The following is a 12,790-nucleotide window of genomic DNA, read 5'->3' as shown; positions in this document are numbered from 1 at the left end:
ACAACACATTTAGGGGTCAGGGTTAGTGCCTGGCCTGGCAAGCACAGCTAATTAATGTACTGCCAGGCCTTCTGCTGCCCTTTTCCAGGAACTGGACCTGTGTGAGCAAGAGCCAGTTCTGCCTGGCCTGGTTTATACTGCACAGATTGTGACAAGAATGTACCTTCGGGGCAGACTTCTAATAAGCGAGGCCTGAGCTAGGAGAGGAGAGCAGGGTTACTTAACAAAAATCAGTCTGATGCTGTTGTTTTTAAAAACAGCTGTTTCTCTGAGGAGACCATCCAAACTGGGATCCTCTCTTTCTCTGTACCCCATCTCTGGGCCTTACTGCTTGTACTGGTTATTTACTGCTTCTTAGATATTTGGCCTCAAGTAGATTGTAATTCACTAGAGAAGAGACTATATCTAATATTTCTTTATATCACCATGTATAGCACAATTCTATACCCAATGCCAGTGTTTGATGGGTGATCCATAATCTTTTCTAGTAAAAACACTCCTGTTTCTAGTCCTAAATGTAACAAAACACACAAGAATCAGGTTCTGATGCTGCAAATTACTTCAACTTTATTCAGAGTGAAGGAGTATCCTCGTTTATTCACAAGCAGGCTATCCCACGGCCTCCACTGTGGAGGCTACCGAAGCAGCACTCTGCACCACAACCTTCAACGTTGGTGCCAAATTGGCAGGTGGAGGGAGGTATGCTGTATGACAACTTGTGTTTTGTGGAACCTTAATAAAGTAACTAAAATGAAATAAAGTTCTTGTCATAGGCAGGCTGCGAATAACTCTTGCCTTCAAAAGAAAGGGGAGCACTTGGGAACTCTGTATTCTTGGACTTGCTCCACTGCAAACTGAAGATGCACCTCTTGCCAAGGTTCTAAAGGGGTTTGTGCTAAACCATCTCTGGAACACAGTCTCCTAAACGATTTTCTTCAAAACACATCCAGATCCCACCACTTCTCACCCCTCCACCAACACCACAATTACCATCTCACATCCAGCTTAGTATAATAGCTTTTTAACTGGCCTCCTGCCCACCCCTAAGCTCCTACAGTCTGTTCTCCACAGCCAAGTGATCCTTTTAAAAATCAAGTTAGAATCATGTCGCTTCCTTGTTCAAAATCTTTCTAAAGCTCCCCTTCCCAGAGTAAAAGTTCAAACACTTACGACCGCCCCATAAGCACCTGCATGATTTGCCCTCCTCTCTGCTCTATCACCTCATCTGCTGCTCTCTCCCTTTACTCCATCCACAGTAGCCTCCTTATTGTCTCCTACCTCAGGGCCTTTACACCTTCTCCTAAAACACTCTTCTCCCAGATCTACATGGGATCTCACCTCTTTTAAGTCTTTTAAGTCACATTTTCAATGATGTCTTCTTCCCTGTTCACCCTATCTAAACCACTCTTATCCCCCTTCCCAAGCGCTTCCTCTCCTCCCAACTCCTGCCTTTTACTCCTCCATAGCACTATGCCTTTTATTATAATCCTCTAGGAGGATGTAAATTCCTGGAAGGCAGGAGGTTTCACCTGCATTGTTCATAATCTGCCTTCCATGCCTACAACTCAATAAATATTTCTTAAATGAATGAATCTTGTCCTAGGCAGTTGGATTTTCTATTTAAAGTGGCCCTAGTGAGAAGCAGCAGACTGCTGGATGTATTTCAGTGGAGGCTGTCTGTACCTTTTTCCCCAGCCTCCCTGTGTGAAGACGCTGCACTTCACGGGAGAGCGCTCACTGCCCCACCCTCCTCAGCCCACCACACTGTGCACTGACGTATGGAAGGCACGCACCATTCTTAGCAATTGTAAACTTCATTTTTCATCTCATTTAGTTCTTCCAGTCCTACATGACATTTTCCCCCAATACAAACCAACTAAACAAGGTCTTTGATGAAAACAATTGAAAGCAAGTTCAGCCTATTTCCCAGCTCTGCTGAGCGAAGCTGTCCAAACCCAATTGGTGTGATGACTGAGGCAGCCACAGACAGAGCCCCTTCCCCTACAACAGCAACAAGCAACAATCTAAATGTAAATCATTACAAAGCAGCCAGCCAAAAGGAATTCACCTCCTATGAGCTGCAGCGCTCTCCTGGGGGTCCTTTTTCACAAACCAGCAATGGCACAATTTGTATTAATAACCCTATTTAGAGATACTTTTTTTTTTTTTTTGTAACAAGAAGAGAAAATTCTAGAGTAAGAGTCATAACAAAAAAAATGGTGCTTGTTCTGAGACAAGGTCCTAAATATGAAGCATCCTTATGAGAACTTATCTCCCAACGCTGGGGCATGAGGTGGGGAAAGAGAGAGAAAGGAGCCCATACAAGAAATGGAGGCTATTGATGTCTTTGCATTATTAATATTGTTAAAATCCAGAGGGCTCTGACATGATGCCAGCACATCTCTAATGTAAAAGAGGACTGCTTAGACCCGAACCCTCTTTCATTCACACTGCTATCTGACAGAACCAAGCCTGTGTCTAGAAATGCAGAGTTCACATTCAAAAGTGTTTTCCACATGACACTGTCCCAAACTGTCAAACATGCTATCTACATACGTCTCCATTTCTAAAGCAAACCTTTGCTACAAGAAGACATTTTTTCTTTTAGTATGGCAATGCTGTCCACAGCTAAGTATGCGCAGATAAGCAAGGGAGTGATAGGTAATACTTTTTAACGTATGATTCTCAAGAATGGGAAATGGAATTCACATTTATATAATCATCAGTTGGCCATTACCAAACAACGCACCTGATGGGACTCTCAAAAGTTGGAGGCCTGTCTTTTCCTCTGATTCCCTATCTTGTCTGACCAGCAAGCATTCAAAAGCAAAACTAAGGAGTAAGTTTGCATGATCTCATGCTGAAACTTTCCTTTCCCCATTCCACATTTTATATAAAGACTACTTGGTTATTTGTTCAGGCAAGCAGGAGGCATGGGATGTTGCAGAAATTATAGGTCCCAACCGGCTTTTCTGATGCTGCCGACCATTCTGGCTGCACTGCCTTGGCCATCCTAAAAGAGCACCACTCAGCCCTAGTCAGTCCTCTAAGAGTCAATGTCTGGGCATCTGTGCAAGTCTAAGACAAAAGGCATCCATGTATATAAAGTCTGAACCACGAGAAGCAGTCCTCAATGATTCTAAGCCAACACAGATGAAAAGTTTACCAGAATGTGTGTGTGTGTGTGTGTGTTTTAGGATCAAGGAACTGTTCTGAGACACTAAGAAATCCATGACTTTTATGTTCTGGAATATGCCCACTTAATCTTCACTCTAATGGTCTATTAGATGGAAAGGAATCCCTGTGCCCTCTAATGATCCCTGCCAGAAAGAAGGAGGGAGAAAAACCTTCCTAAACTGTTTACCACCCTCCACATGCTGTCATCCAGGAAGGTGACAGTGTTATATATAACTTCTTGGCAAAGCAAACCATTCTTTGACATTTTTTCACAAGTCAACTTAGTGTTTTAATTAGTAGCTAATGAAATAAATAGCAGTCTACAAGATCATCATCATGTCTGCATAAGAAATTTACATCTCCTCTGCTAATTACTTAATGAAACTTTGTGCCATGGGGTGAGTTGCCTAAATAAGAGAAACAGATGTCCAGGGCAGGATTCTAATTGCTTAATAATGAACTAAATAATTCAACTATTCAATTATAAATTTTATGTCAATTAAAAAAAGACTAACAGAAAAGATCCAAATGTGGTCAACATTAAAGGAACCCCCATCTACTGTCCATATTTGAATAAATTAAACTCTGATTATTTACTTTTTGCTCGAAAATATCGTTCCTGTTACTTTGAGACATCTTTAACTTCCTCGACAATGACGGAAAACACCCAACACTCTACTTGCACAATCTGAACTTGGGCAGTAAGGGTTAAACGCGGAGAGAAAGGTGAACAGAAATAACTCTTACATGCAGCTTTAACTGTCAGAAGAAACACGTCCTTGCAAGGAGCATGCTCATTAGCAGCAGGAGGAGCTGTAGTGGCAAGCTAGAAACTGTTTCCACCCCAGGAGTTAAGAGTGACTTCTAATTAAGGTCCTTCATATAAAGGGCCAACAAAGCACATTTTTTCCAGTATGCTTTTTCTCAAGAACATAATCCAATCTGCATGTACCCACGCAAGAGCTGCCACACTCCCATGCTGGGTTCACAGTTCTTGGTACTCACCAGATCCCCTCTTCCTCTGCCTATGTTTAACAGAATGAGAAAGATATCACATCAGATTTTCTAAGTTGCAGGAAAGGTTGATCAAGAATCGTAATGTGATTACATGAAAAAGGAAAACCTTAAGACAAAGTATTTTACCTATCAGCTCCTTAGGTTTGATGGTAACTACTGCTTAATTTGTGACAGAGAAACAAGTACAGAGATTTTAAAAACACACAATCTTCTGAAAAGAGAAATTCTTCTAATTGTACTATTTCTTAGCCAATTGCAGAAAGCAGTGGTAAGACTTTCAATTTAGGAACACAGTTTAACTGGAAAGCTTGAGACAACAAACAGCGTTACTTCTTTTAAAATTCTGTTTTGTCTCTGACAGAAATTCACATTTGTTCCTTACTGTCACTGTTCTTGTCTTTATTACTCATGTTCTCTCCTGAAAATTTCCAAATAAATTGTGTCAGGCCTGTCAGAGTTGAATCCCAATCTCTCTTAATCTCCCGTCACTGTGCAGCTGGCAGCATGCACACACCCGGGGCTGCTAACCATGACTGTGGCCTTCTGACGTCTCAGGCAGGCTCTTAGCCCTCTGTACAAGCCAACACTACAATTTAGAACAGGAGAGTGGGAGAAGCAAAGTGGCAACAAAGAGAAGGAAGCCTTCCTCATTCGCTTCACCCACACCTTCCCTCACTTGTAAGAAAGAAAGATGAATCTGTTTAATCTCAGGCTGTATGACAGCTTTTGAGGCACTCAATCAGTTTTTTTAGAACCTATCACAGTCTCTTGACAGATTGACATTTATGATCCCAACAGCCTGTGCAAACATCAGTAAGAGCAATAATTAATGAACCTCACACATCACTGCTGTCTCTCCTTCGACCATTTAAAAGGAGCTTAAGCTGCTAAAGCCTCTGTCCATGAAAAATACCATTCTCACTGGAAAAACTGATAAAAGGGACCTTAAAAATCTGTTTTACAGGTACTTTCTGTGTTTCTCCTCATGCTTTGCTTTCAGTGTATGCAGGGATTAAATCCATCCTCTCCTGAAGGAGTTCAGGAGAGAAAACTTCCTTAGGACCTATTAAACATTTTTCCCTATGGTGTCCAACTGGGATTTCCCCCTCCCTTCTTACTGTCCTAATGGCCTTAGAACAATTTGGGAATATACACCCGTTACAAAGCTATTACATGGACAAAGAAAGAAGTTCAAGTCTTTGGTGGGAGTGGATTATTAAAATTTTGTGGAAATGCTTTTATATATGATATATGACATGGAGATGAATGTAACTTGAAATATACTTAAGATGCTATGTTTTATATCATAACCATTTTAAAGGTCAGTTGTTCTCAAACTGCCAGGGAGTACCATTCTTAAGCATCAATCTCTCTATTCTTCATCCAGTTCCACTCCTACCCCCGCCCCCTGCCCCTAGTTATTTTTTCTGGCTCTCTCCTTTGCTATTAGAGATACCTGAGGGTGGTCTCCTTCTCCATCACAACCTCAAGACTGAAAGCAGACCTCTGACTCTTCCCTCCCTGTTGAGAACACAAGATTGGGAGACCTGAGGCAGCTGATCGGTAAAGCGGACTATCCTGGGAGTGCACTTGAATATTTGGGGTCTCTGTCCTCAAAATGCTCACAAGATACAAAACATCAGAAATCTTCTTGGGGGTAATTGTATCATCTAGCTGCCTCATTTTGGTCATCATGATAGCACTGCGAAAACTGCTTCCATAGGGACTTTTTTTGGTTAGAAGACAGCTTTAAGAGCAGCTGAACACATGGAAGTTGTAAGTCATGATAATTTGTACCCAAGTGGGAGAGGAGCACCCACAAGTCCCAAAGCCATGTTTTAAAGACTGGGCTCAGATTTCTCACTTCCCCAAAGCCAATCTTCCCCTCTGATTCCTGCTGGACAGGAAGGTGGATGCTGATTTTCATGGCACACCTTGACACCAGAAAAAAATGATTGTAAATTTGTCAATGGATCAAGTAGGAGAAGCTAATGGGCTGTGGGGAGAGCAGCTCTCCATGAAATAAAACAATCAAATAAAATCATGGCACCAGAGCCCAATAGTTCCAAAGGAAGGAGTTTTCCCTCAACTTTTCTATTCTGCATGCCTTTTTATTTCTTTTTCTTGCCTACTGTGCTGGCTAGGCCTTCTAGAGTAATGCTGAATAGGAGTGTTGAAAGAGGACATGCTTGCATTGTTTCCAACTTCAGGAGGAAAACATTCAGCTCTCACGCAACTTTTCATTTTGAAAAATTTCAAACACGTAGAAAAATTCAAAGAGTACAACAAACACCTGTGCACATTCCATTCAGATTCAACAATTGTTAATAATCTGTCACACTGTTTTATCTCTCCTCTCCATATTTATGCTTTCCTCCTCCCAAAACCATCTGAAAATAATTTGCACATATCAAAATACTTCATACACACACATCTAAAATAATAAGGGCATTTCCTGCCATGACCAAAATATCACACCTAAGAGCATTAAGAATAATTCCCCAGTGTCATCTCATATTCAGTCCATATCCAAATTATCTTCATTGTTCTCAAAGGCATGTCCAATCAAGTTTCATGTGTTACATTTCGATCTTATGTCTAAGTCTCTTTTAATCTAGGACAGCATGCCCTTCGAAGTGTTGGTTTTCCTTCATTTGTTCGTTCCTGCCATCAAATGACCTAAACTTTTGAACAGTCCTGGTTAGTTTTCCTGTGGAACATACCATATTCTAGATTCTTTACCTACTTATCTACCTTTTAATGGCATAACTTAACTTATAAGGAAGGGGATTTTTAATTGTACATCTCCTCTGTTACATATTCAGGGCCAGAAATTAAAACTTGCAGCAAGTCCCTGACAAATCCACATGGCTGCAGGGCCGGCACAAGCAAGGGCAGGTAAAGAAGAGCAAGTACTGGGTAGTCAATCAGCCCAGTTCCTACTGCACGCTGCAGTGGGGGGAGGCATGTTCTTCCTCTAACGGGTTCTACTGCACCCTTGCCACATACTGGACATCAGAATATAGTTCATCTATGCCTGGACAAGGGATGGATGCTCAGGCAAACATTAGGAGATGAGCTAGCTCCAAGTGTTTAAGCCCATGATTTCTTTTTTTTTTTTTTTTTTTGCCCATGATTTCTTATAGTCTGATGGCATTCCCTGTGACTAAAGCTGGTCCCACAGGCCACAAGTTATTCCTCCAATTATTTCCTTGCCAATAGCCTCCTGGCCTTTTTCCTGATTGCCCTCCCTCTCATGACGGACTACACTGTTGTTAATTATTGCTATAAGACATCTCTTCATTGCTAAACCACTCAACTCTCTAAAATTCTTCGTTATTTTAAACCTAAGGAAAAATTTCACCAGATTAAAAAATATACAGCAAAAGCCCAGGGATGTTCATTTGCAAAAATAATCACAATCTCATAAAGTACAGTAACATTCTCAGTTTATTTGCTCTACTTTATTTAAGCCTGTAGATTAATGACCACTCTGTTCAAGGCCATGACAAACAGACCATATATTATCATTTCTCAAGTGCCTACTATGTGCCAGGCACTGGGCTTTGAACTGGCAAATCAGATCTGCATATGGTAGTGAACTCTTCCCTCAAGGAGGCCACGATCCAGAAAGACAGACATATATACAAATAAACCTATAGCACAGTGACATATCAGTATATGAACAGAATGCTATGAACACAAAATGTGGACATGGTAAATTCTTTTGGGTGGGTGATCAAGAAGCAGAAGACAGAAAGGTCAGTAAAGGTACCTCTTGAACTTAAGAACTATATTAAATATATGCAGACAGATGATTTTTTTGCTCATTTTTGTCATCTCCACATTCTTTTCTGGGGAGCCTGCTTTTCACAATACCATCTGCATATAGCTTACAGCTTGTTCATCTACCTTCTTCTCTTTACCAAACTTCCTATCAACTAATAGACCCTTTCACAGTCTCAGGAGCACAGGTAACTGGAGAACACCAGTGAGTGGTTTTAGGGAAATAAAGCTGTTGTTACCTTTCCCCTCTCTTTGGCCCCAAATGGTTCAAATTTTTCCTTCCATCATGTTTATTAACCTCAATATTGGCCTCTGTCTGGCTCAGACACATGCATGGCTTTAACTGCCAACTTTTATCAGGAATCTTCCAAGCCCATTTTCTGTTTATCATTAATCATTTTAGTTTGAGATAATTATAGGTTCACATGTAGTTAGAAGAAATAAGGCAGAAAAATCTCATGTACTCTTCACCCAGTTTTCTCCAATGGTAACATCTTACTAAACTCCAGTATGATAGCACAAGTAGGACACTGATAATGATACAGTCAAGCTGTATAGCATATGAATATAGTCAAACTACATCCATCACCACAAGGACCCCTCATGTTGCCCTTTTATAAGACAGACCCATCTCCCTCGTTCCCCTTTTGATCCCTGCCAACCCTTGGCAAACATTAATATGCCCTCCATTTCTATAATCTTGTCATCTCAAGAATGCCATTTATATGGACAAACAGAATCATATAGTAACCTTTTGTCCAAGCTCATTTCTAAGGCCACTACCACAGTAGGTGAATATGATAAAAGAGATTCCTTAAGTTAAGCTTCAGTAATAACTGCAATAATAAGTACTAACACAAAGCACTTATTTTGTAACAGCACCTAAATGCTTTTACAGTAGTTCCCTCTTATCTGTAGGGGATATGTTCCAAGAATACCCGTGGATGCCTGAAACCAGATAGTACCAAACTCTATATATGTGTTTTCTATACAAACATACCCATGATAAAGTTTAATTTATAAATCAGGCACAGTTAAGAGATTAACAACATAACAGAACAACTATAATAATATACTGTAAGGTAAGTTATGTGAATGTGGCCCCTTCTCTCAAATTATACTGCACTCACCCCTTGTCTTCTTGAGATAACGTGACAGGGAGGGAGAATACCTACATGAGGAGATGAAGGGAGATGAATGATGTAGACATTATGATGCAGACTTAGGCTACTACTGACTTTCTGATATGTCAGAAGTAGAATCATCTGCTTCTGGACTGCAGCCGACTGTGGGTAATTGAAACGGTGGGAAGGGAACCAGTGGAAAAGGAAGCCATAGGAAGACTAATTACTGTACATATATTAGCTCTTTTAGCTTTTGTAACAAGGCTATATGGAGAGTGCTATTATTACCCATATTTTAAGACGAGGAAACTGAGGCATGGGTTAAGTGAATTGCCAAGGATCACACAAAGCTGGTAAGAAGAGTTAGAATTTGAACCCAGAGTGTGTGTGTCCTAGAGTCCTTGCTCTTAACCACTTAGCTATCCTGTCTCCAACGGTTATTACACTTCAACACTCTGCTTCTGCTCTTCCATGAAAATACCTAACTGCAAAGACTAGTTTCTACCACCTCCTATGTATACAAAGACCCAGCTGTCTAGGGGTGAGGGGGAAGCAGATCCTAAGCAAAGTATGGGAAGGAAAACAAGAGACCCTTTCGGTTCCACTTAGAATCTTCTTACCCAAATAAAATGGTACAATTTCTCTAAAATACATCTCCGCTGAATAATCCTACTTGTCTTCTGCTCTTAGAATATGATTTAAAAGACTTACTCCTGGGGCACCTGGGAGGCTCAGTCAGTTAAGCACCTGATTCCTGATTTCGGCTCAGGTCATGATCTCGCAATTTGTGAGACAGAGTTCCACCTTGGACTCCATGCTGACAATATGAAGCCTGCTTGGGATTTTCTCTTTCACTCCCTCTCTGCCCCCCCCCTCCCCCCACACATGCTGCACACATTCTCTCAAAATAAATAAGCAAACTTTAAAAAAAAAAAAAAAAGACTTAACTCCTACCATTTTCTTCCCATTCCCGCAAACTTTCTGAATTTCTGTGGACTAGACTTACAGCATTTAGTTTACACAAAATGAGCTTCATTTTTAATTTTCTCTGTTATTTTCAGAAATCTGTCCACAAAAGTTTCTTTACAGATTATTATAGGATGATATAAAAAAATACTGTGCCCCTAACAGCAAAAGTCAGTTATTTTCACTTGAAATTTTATTTCTTTTAACGGTCAGAAAAAGTAAAACATGCTTTTTTGCCTTTTTATGAGCCCCAGAAGTCAAAGCTTCCTCTTCTCCACCACGTTGACTGCTTCCTACAGGTCATACACCAGGTCTCTTTAAAAAGGCACTGATGAGGGTGGGTAGCCCATAAACCACTCCTGGGTTCACAGGAAAAACCGCAGCCACCATCCTTGTTTGTTAAATGCCATTCCTACTGCACTATTTACTTAAAGGGTATCCCAGGAGCTACAGTCTACAGAGGCGCCACTTGGTCAGTGGAGCCTAGCCTGTCACACCAGCAACACAGCAGTCTTCCTTTGTAGCTGATACTGGCCTGGTACCACTTCCTTAGCTTCTCCATCAGCACAACACCTGTCCTGCCTGCCCATCTAAACCATATTACTTTTCCCCACAGATTTTTCAGTTACTTATTTTAACTGACACATTACCCGCAGTATATAATCTTTCCTTTTTTCAACGTTTTTTTTTTTTTATTTTTTTTTTATTTTTTTTTATTTTTGGGACAGAGAGAGACAGAGCATGAACGGGGGAGGAGCAGAGAGAGAGGGAGACACAGAATCGGAAACAGGCTCCAGGCTCCGAGCCATCAGCCCAGAGCCTGACGCGGGGCTCGAACTCACGGACCGCGAGATCGTGACCTGGCTGAAGTCGGACGCTTAACCGACTGCGCCACCCAGGCGCCCCTATAATCTTTCCTTTTTATAACGTGCTTGGGAATTTTAGAGTTCAACAACATTACAAAGCATTGATTTTTTAAAAATATTACATTTATAGCATCAACAGAGTACAGAATAAGGTTAACACTATTAAGGTTAGACAGAGAGAGAAGATTAAGAAACCCATGAGAAAGATAGACCTCTCAAAAGGTCACATGCCCAAGTCCCCTAACTTCTGTTTCTTGACAACAAATCTAGGTCCGTTACCATGAGGGTTTTAAGACTCTCAAAGTGCTAAGACTGGTATTGAACTTCTGTTCTACTATCTTTTCCAATATTTCTAGAAAACTAAGATCAGCCATAGTTTATTTTCATTTATCCAAAGAAAGGAAATTTGAGAGAATCCATGAATTATCTATATATCCAGATTTACCATCCTACAACTGTTTTCATCCAGTTTCCTAGAACACTCATTTAGAAGTTAAACTGCCTAAAAATACAGATTAAGTCTTCTACTTACTCTGCAGTTACATGAAGCCTAGAAGTTTTCAAATTACACCTTAAAAAACTACAGTTGACCCTTAACACAAGTTAAACTACTTTAAAGTGGGTCTACTAATATGCAGATTTTTTTGGATACAGTATGTACTTTTTCCTTATGATTTTCTTAATAACATTTTCTTTTCTCTAGCTTTATTGTAAGAATATAGTATTTAATACATATACAAAATACATTATCAATAGACTGTTTATATTATTGGCACAGCTTCTTCTGGTCAATAGCAGGCTATTAGTAAAGTTTTTGGGGATTAAAAAGTTATATGTGGATTGTCAACTGTGCAGGGAGACGCGGGGACAGTGCCCCAACCCCTGTGTTTTTCAAGGGTCAACTGTAGACAACTGTTCAGAGCAAAACTGGACAATAATGTGACTACAGGCATCTTTCTACTGTTGATCATATATGAAGAGGCCTAGTGGGAAGGGACAGGTCAGGAGTCTTCAAGTAACAATGTAATAACGGACCCCCCTCACCCCCCCATATTCGGTCTCCAAAGCACAGATGACTTGCTTAAGTCATGAGTCTTTTTTAAGAAGACTGAAAATAGCTGTTCTTTTTGGAAAAACACTGAGTATGGGGGTAGGGTGGGGAAAAGGGGAAAGAATAAGACACTAATTCAATTTTTTTTACTTTTTCTTAAAAAAAAACATACAAAAAGTCAAACATTCCTATGCCCATCATCTCACTCCTCTGAAGCTTAACTACCCTCCCCAAGTGTTCTTAATTTTCCAACTGTTTTGCCCATCTGGCTAATAATGCAAGTCTCTAGGGGCAGGGGCAGAAGTGACATATTTAGTACTCCACTGGTGCTCAACAACAACAACAACAAAGAATATCTCTGTAACAGGGAATAAGTCCTTAATGATGATGATCTCGCAATGAGAGACAGTCATTTTGTGGGCTGTGGTCCAGGTTTAATGTAAGGGAAAAAAAAATTTGAACATTTATATTATGCTATTTAAAAAAATCAGCTTGAATGTATAAGTAGATGCTAAAATTAAATAGCTGATTTGTTTTTAAACCATTTTTGTTTCTAATTCAGCATCAGCCTAATTCAGCTCCTCTCTTACCTATCGTTTAGTTTCTTCCACCCAAGATCTAGTCTTTTGACTCATTGCTCCCAGGGTAAATCCTTAAGTTTATGAATAAATACTTCTGTGCCTCACTGTTACTCTTTCTGATGTGAGGCTAATTGAACCTAAAGTTAGAACACAACATATGATAACAAAGCTTGCCCAGAGAAAGCTTTGTCTGTTTATTTTCCTGAACGAGTACCATTAGGT

At 40.3% G+C, this 12,790-nt stretch overlaps 1 protein-coding gene across 2 annotated transcripts in view; it reads right to left on the bottom strand.

The window, feature by feature from the left end:
* The window catches only part of ZFAND3 (zinc finger AN1-type containing 3), a 325,101-nt gene that overhangs the window by 28,787 nt on the left and 283,524 nt on the right, over window positions 1–12,790 (bottom strand). The gene's annotated exons all lie outside the window — the stretch shown is intronic.

Source organism: Panthera onca, chromosome B2 (genome assembly GCF_046562875.1).
Source record: "Panthera onca isolate mPanOnc1 chromosome B2, mPanOnc1 haplotype 2, whole genome shotgun sequence".
Classification (NCBI taxonomy): Eukaryota; Metazoa; Chordata; class Mammalia; order Carnivora; family Felidae; genus Panthera; species Panthera onca.
The sequence above is the reverse complement of the archived record's forward strand: the minus strand, read 5'-3'. Positions and strand labels throughout refer to the sequence as shown.